Source organism: Gymnodraco acuticeps, unplaced genomic scaffold (genome assembly GCF_902827175.1).
Source record: "Gymnodraco acuticeps unplaced genomic scaffold, fGymAcu1.1, whole genome shotgun sequence".
NCBI lineage: Eukaryota > Metazoa > Chordata > Actinopteri > Perciformes > Bathydraconidae > Gymnodraco > Gymnodraco acuticeps.
In genome coordinates, this window is record NW_022990361.1 from 361,699 (window position 1) to 368,795 (window position 7,097).

Here is a 7,097-nt window from a genome sequence, read left to right on the forward strand (position 1 = left end):
CCCCGCGCTGTGTCAAGCTGGGGCTCCCAACTGGACCTCACAGTGGTTCCACCCGCGGAGGATGTCCTACAGCTGGATTATATGGAGGAGGATGAAGAGGATGCCTCTGAGTTCCTCTTATCCGACTCGGATGAGCGCGAAGATGACATCTTCGTTTCATCTGCCCAGGCTGCCAAGCCGGAGGCGATGTCCGCTCCCCCGGGCGAAAGCACACCAGCTTCGCCCTGCCTCAGTATGGACTTGCAGGCCGTGTGCTAATGCGCTGCGTCCAGGCTGGACATCCCCTGGCCTGAAGTGGCCAAGGAGACCTCCAGATCTCGCTATGAGGGGAAGAACTTGCCCCAAGCAGCGAGGATGAGGAAGCAGCTTCTCCCAGTCTTTCCAGAGATGCTGGACGAGGTGTCGGTCTCGTGGAGAGACCGCCCTTTCAGCAACAAGGCCCCAATCCAGGGTGCCTCCTCTTTGGATTGTGTCGGCATGGAGAAGCTCGGCCTGCTCCGCATGCCGCCCATGGAACCGCTGGTGGCAGCCCACCTCCAACCGCGGCTGGTTTCGGCACCGAGCAGGAACCCCACGCTAACGGCAAAGGCAGACCGCTTCCAGTCAGTAATGACCGAACGGGCCTATAAAGCCGCAGCTTTGTCCGCCAGGGCGCTCAACGTCTCCTCGCTGCTGACCGCCTACCAGTGGGACGAAATCGCAGCAATCACGGACATTTGCCTCCGTGTGCAGCGCTGTGCAGTCCAAGCCACGGGCAAAGCACTGGGGATAATGGTGGTACAGGAGAGAGCCAGGTGGCTTACCCTGACGAACCTTCCAGACCGGGAAAAAGAGGACGTCTTGGACATGCCTATTGTTCCCGAGGGCATATTTGGCTCCGCTCTAGCTTCGATGCAGCAGCGGTGTGAATCCAAAAAGAAGGAGGATGAGGCTCTCCAGCTTTGTCTTCCCCGAAGGGTCCAGCCGCCGCCTTCAACGGCCCTGCGGCAGTCCTTTGCTCAGGCTGCCTCACGTCCTGCCCGTTTCAAGATCCCGAAACAGTAGAGGCCACAGCCCGCCCCGGGTCTCCAGCCCAGACACGAGGCGAGGACGAGCTGGTCAAGAAAGTCTCCGGTTCCGGCAGCAGCCGCTCAGGCACAGCCGGCCCAGACTTTCAGCCACCAGACGAGGAAGAAGAAGAGGGCGGCCTGACAGCCTCCTCTCCTCTCCTCGATAAAGGAGCTGGAAGTTCCCTGTTCTCCAGCTCCAGAACACGTTCCAGTGTTAGATGCTCATGTGTTTCCGGGGTGCAACCATGCCCCCATCTTCCCGCCGCCTCGAGTGATGTCAGAACGTCATCCTCAAGTTCGCGCCATGAGGGAAATGGACTTAACATCAACGACAGCAAGCTCCGCTGCTCGTTTAAGTCACACAAACACATGTCATCACTATTGTCTTTTAATAAATCATTTTCCACTGTCGTTTCCAGGCTTAAAGCCAAGGGCGCAGTCAATAAAAATGAAAAGAAAGACAATAAAACAATAAACAGTCTGACGTCTACCCCCCCTTCTAAGAGTGGCTGCTACCTCTCTCAGAAGGCGGACGATGGACGGGGCTGTGAAGGCATCACCGCCACACGCATGCGCAGTGTCGACCGGGGTTGTCAACCTGGGGTACCACCGTGTTCAGACACTAGAGGGCCCCATAACACAACAAATCAAGACACAGAGGGCAGACGGCAGAGATGTGACATCTCCACTCGCTTTAAAGGCCCTGACACACCAAGCCGATATCGGCTGTTCTCGTAAGTCGGGAGACGAAGCGTGTCCTGTCGCCCAAACTCAATTTGGTGTGTCCCGAACCGTCGACCGTGACACGCCTTATTAGGACTGCCTGACCCGATCCATGGCCGATTCAACATGTTGAATCGGCCATGGATCGGGTCTGGCAGTCGGACCAAACAATCACTCTGATTGGCTGTTCAGCTAGCGAATCAGTGCATGAGAAGCGATACGGAAGTGAGGGACGTAAACAAACGATCTAAGAAGAAGGCACACACAGACTGATATTCATATTTAAATATAGCAACATCTTTAGCTTGCATACCTGTTGCCAAAAATCACAGCGTTACCATGACTTCACCCATTTAGTGCGGTTTCTCCTAATTCTTCGCTTCCGCTTCTTGGGAGACTGTTGCTTGAGAATGTCTTCCACAAGTAACACTGCAATGGCTGATAGCTCCAGTGCCGCACGAAACATGTTTTAGATGGACAAGAGGGAAAATGGAACGCACAAGTTATTTGTTGTTGTTTATATCACGGTCTGTTCTTCTTCTCTGTATTCCGGTTGTTGCCTCTTTTGAATGACGAATACACACTACCGCCGCCTGCTGGTAAGGAGAGTTATTGCCACTCACGCACTGAAGTCTTTGCGGTGTGTTCCCGTGCGACACATGGCCAAGACGCAGGAGAACACGGCCAGGCAACAGCCGACGTCAGCGTCGGCGAGTCCTCTGGTGACTGCTTGGTGTGTCAGGGCCTTAAGAAGCGAAAAGTGGAGGATGCTCACAGATTCTGCTTGGGTTTTCAAGACAATAACACGGGGTTACAGACTCCAATTCGCTGTCACCCCCCCTCACTTTTCGGGCATTCTGCATTCGCAAGCCCGGGGAGAGTCGGCCCATATTCTAGAGCAAGAGATCCTCTCGCTACTAGACAAGAAGGCTATATCTATAATACCCTCCGAACAGAGTCAGAGCGGCTTTTATTCCAAGTATTTCCTCATTCCCAAACGGGGAGGGAACGGGATTCGGCCTATACTAGATTTGAGGGCTCTGAACAAATATCTCAAAAGATACAAATTCAGAATGCTCACTCACACATCTCTGCTGCGTCTCGTGCGCCAAAACGATTGGTTCACATCAGTCGACCTGAAAGACGCGTATTTCCACATCCCAGTATATTATCCACACAGGAAATATCTGAGGTTCGCCTTTCAGGGTGTCTGTTACGAGTACAGAGTACTTTCCTTCGGTCTGTCTCTCAGCCCACGAGTGTTTGTACGGTGTACGGAAGTCGCGATAGCCCCGTTAAGACAGGGTATTCGCCTGGCAACTTATCTGGACGATTGGCTCCTTCTCGCACAGTCGGAGCAATAGGCTATTACGCAGACGAATGTCCTCGTAAAACACCTGCTCGACCTGGGTTTCGTGATAAACACAGAAAAGAGCATGTTGTCCCCAGCCCAGACTGTACTCTTCCTGGGCCTACGCCTGAATTCGGTGCCCTTTACAGTCCGCCTGTCAGCAGAGAGAGTGAAAGCCTTCAGGGCTTGCCTCGCTCATTTCTAGCCACGCAAATATGTTCTCTTCAGATCATGTCTGCGGTTACTGGGGCTCATGGCGTTAGCCATCCTGGTGGTACGACTGGGACGCTTACACATGAGGGAGTTTCAGCGCTGGGTAGCTGCCCTCAGAATGGACCCCGTGCGTCATGGCGCGCGGAGAGTGATGGTCACTATGAAATGCGTAATGGCACTGCGCCACTGCTGCACCTGACTTTTCTAGTACGGGGCGTGCCTATGGGTGCTGTCCTATCGCGGAAGGTGGTCACCACAGACGCATGTCTGACGGGCTGGGGGGGTATATACGAAGGTCGACCTGTGAGGGGTCTCTGGAGCAGAGACCTCCAACGGTCACAAATCAATTATCTAGAGCTTTTAGCGGTGTTCCTCACCCTGAAACGCTTTCTGCCTTTTCTCAGAGGACATCATGTCCTCGTGAGGACAGACAACACGACCACAATATCGTATATAAACCGCCAAGGGGGTTTGCGTTCTCTCCAGTTACACATGCTGGCACGTAAACTGATCTTATGGAGCTGCGGACGTCTCCTCTCTCTGAGAGCGACACACATACCGGGAGTGATGAACCTCGGGGCAGATCTGCTGTCCAGAGGTGCACCACTATATGCAGACTGGACTCTACATCCAATAATTGTGAGTCAGCTGTGGGTGTGTTACGGCCGGGCCGCGGTGGATCTGTTCGCATCAAAAGAAAACGCTCAATGTCAGCTGTTCTTTTCAATGCGCGATTTCAACGCACCGTTAGGCGTGGACGCGCTCGCGCACGCTTGGCCTCCGGTCCTTCTGTACGCGTTCCCACCCCTAGCTCTGATACCCCCAACTCTGGCCAGAGTGAGAGAACAACGCCACACACTGATCCTAATAGCTCCACACTGGCCTGCAATGTACTGGCTGGCGAAGATATATCAGCTGCTGTGCGGGCAGCCGTGGCAGCTTCCGCTACGCAGGGACATACTGTCTCAGGCGGGGGGGGGGGGGGGGCGATTTTTCACCCACACCCAGAGCGCTTGGCACTATGGGCCTGGCCCGTGAGTGGTATAACCTGAATACAGTGGGGCTCCCTCAGAAGGTGATAAACACTATTCAGAGTGCAAGAGCTTCCTCCACCAGGTCCCTCTATGACTGTAAGTGGAGGGTGTTTGAGGAGTGGTGCCTTCAAAAGGGACACATCTCTTTTCAATGTCCTGTCGGGGTGATTCTATCATTTCTACAGGACCTGATTGATAAACACAGAGCTTTCTCTACGATCAAAGTGTACCTGGCTGCTATTGCTGCATGCCATGTGGGCTTTGAGGGAAAGACGGCTAGCCAACATCCCTTGGTCTGCCGTTTTATGAAAGGGGCTCGCAGGCTCCTCCCTGTTTCCAGGTCACTGGAGCCCATCTAAAACCCACTGGTTTTAGATGGGCTCACTCGACCTCCATTTGAACCCCTGGAAGAAGCTGACATGAAACACCTGTCACTGAAGACAGTGTTGTTACTGGCTCTGGCATCTGCCAAGCGAGTCAGTGACATTCATGCGCTCTCTGTACATCCTTCATGCACTCAGTTTGCCCCGAGGGCAAACGAGAGTGTTGCTGAAGCCCAACCCTGCCTTTGTACCTAAGGTGGTTGGCTCATGTACCCCCATTAACATTGAGGCATTTCCTCCGCCACTGTGTTCCTCTGAGGAACAGCGGCCGAATTTTCTGTGCCCAGTCCGTGCTTTACGCACCTATATGGACAGGTCAAAAGAGTTTCGATGCAATGACCAACTCTTTGTATCCTGGGCTAACCCTCATAAGGGCAAGCCCGTTACCAGGCAACGGCTCTCCCACTGGATTGAGGAAGCGATTGCTCTGGCTTATACGAGTCAGGGTTTGCAGGCACCAACGGGCCTGCGTGCTCATTCTACTCGTGGACTGGCTACATCCTGGGCTTTGTTCAAGGGTGTTTACATCCAAGACATTTGTGCAGCAGCGAGCTGGTCCTCGCCGCTCACTTTTGTCCGCTTTTACAGGCTAGATGTCTCTGCTCCAAGTGTGGCCCGCGCAGTGCTGGGCCCCGTGTTGATACAGGGTTCTACCTGTTAAGTTCTGGTTGTTTTGGTGATTTTCGAGATAAGCATGCTAGCAATACGGGAGTTTCAATATCCCATAGTGAGACATCGAACAGAGTGTTATGAATGAGAACTATAGGTTACTTACGTAACCCCAGTTCTCAGAGTAACATGAAGTGAGATGTCTCACCAGACGGCCCTTCTTGCTAAGGCGAAGCGAGAAGAGGTGCTTATTTTGAATGATGCTGCGACGTAGCGCAAGCTACTTAAAGGGTGGGTGGATTCCCTGACGTAGACGTCAAGATCACCAGCCAATCAGGATTGGCGTAATGAGATTGATGCTTCTGTTTGCATACGCGTTGAGACATCTCACTTCATGTTACTCTGAGAACTGGGGTTACGTAAGTAACCGATAGTTTTTGCAACGGTCTGTAAATATACACAACTTTATAATAAAATGCACACATTTACCTTTTTCTAGACTAAACACAGGTATGATCCTAAATTAAAAACATATGAGGTTATCATGAGGTTGTTAACATCGCAATTTATCAGTGGATGTTTGCTGGAACTACTGACGGACACACACAGCGTGACTCCGGTCAGGTAGAGACCGGTCTCAAGTCAGCACCGCTGCAGACTCGCTGTTTGAGGGCTTGATAGCCCACTCCCCCTCCACACTCGTTGCTTTGGAACAACCCTCAATATGGCGGACCCTCCGCGTGAACGCGCAAACGGGGGGGGGGGGGGGGTAGGGGTAGGATGTAGGGGCGGTTTGGGAATGGGCCAAAAAATGAGGGAGCGTAAACGAGAAGAGCTGCAGCGAGAGCAAAAGTCTGATCATTGAGAAAGAAGCAAAGAGAACTGCAAACAAAAAGATGTGTTAAAACAAAGAAAAAATACTTATAGTTTACGTGATTACACAAATGATTTGTTTGCAACTTATAGTTTTATTTTTGAAATGTATTTTATTATGCTTGACTCCGTTTTTTTAAACTCATAATTTTGCTTGATTCTGAGAAAGTGTTGGTTTATCTTTATGATACAAAACTAATCCCAAAAATTACACTATAGGCCTATATAAATGTGTTATTCATGTCTAAAATGAAAATGTGTAAATTATAATTTGGAGTAAAATAGTTATATCACTCTACTTTCGCCACAGAAAAGTTACGTCAGGACTGATTCATGACTTCATATTCCATACCAAGGTTCATGTGATGTGTACAAATACAAATTTAGCATTACAACTTTTTTTTTCAACCAACTATTTATGTTAACATAAGAAACTGTAAAATCTCAATATTTACCATATCAGAACTTTTTCAACCAACTATTCATTATAAATGTAAAGACAGGGGGAACAGTGTCATGGTCTTTGTCACTCCGACTCTCCATACTTTGCCGGAAGTACGTCAGTGGCAGCCATGATAAGTGTCGTTCCAATTCTCTAGTCTAGATGATAGGAAAGGAGGTTTCAAACTTCCTTTATAACCTCCTTTAGCTTAGGGTTAGAGAACTGCAAACAAAAAGATATGTTAAAACAAGGAAAAAATACTTATAGTTTACATGATTACACAAATGATTTGTGTGCAACTAATAGTTTTATTTTTTAAATTATATTTAGCTTGACTGAGTTTGTTTTTCTCTTAAACTCTTAGTTTTGCTTGATTCTGAGAAAGTCTTGTTTTATCTTTATGAAACTAAACTAATCCCA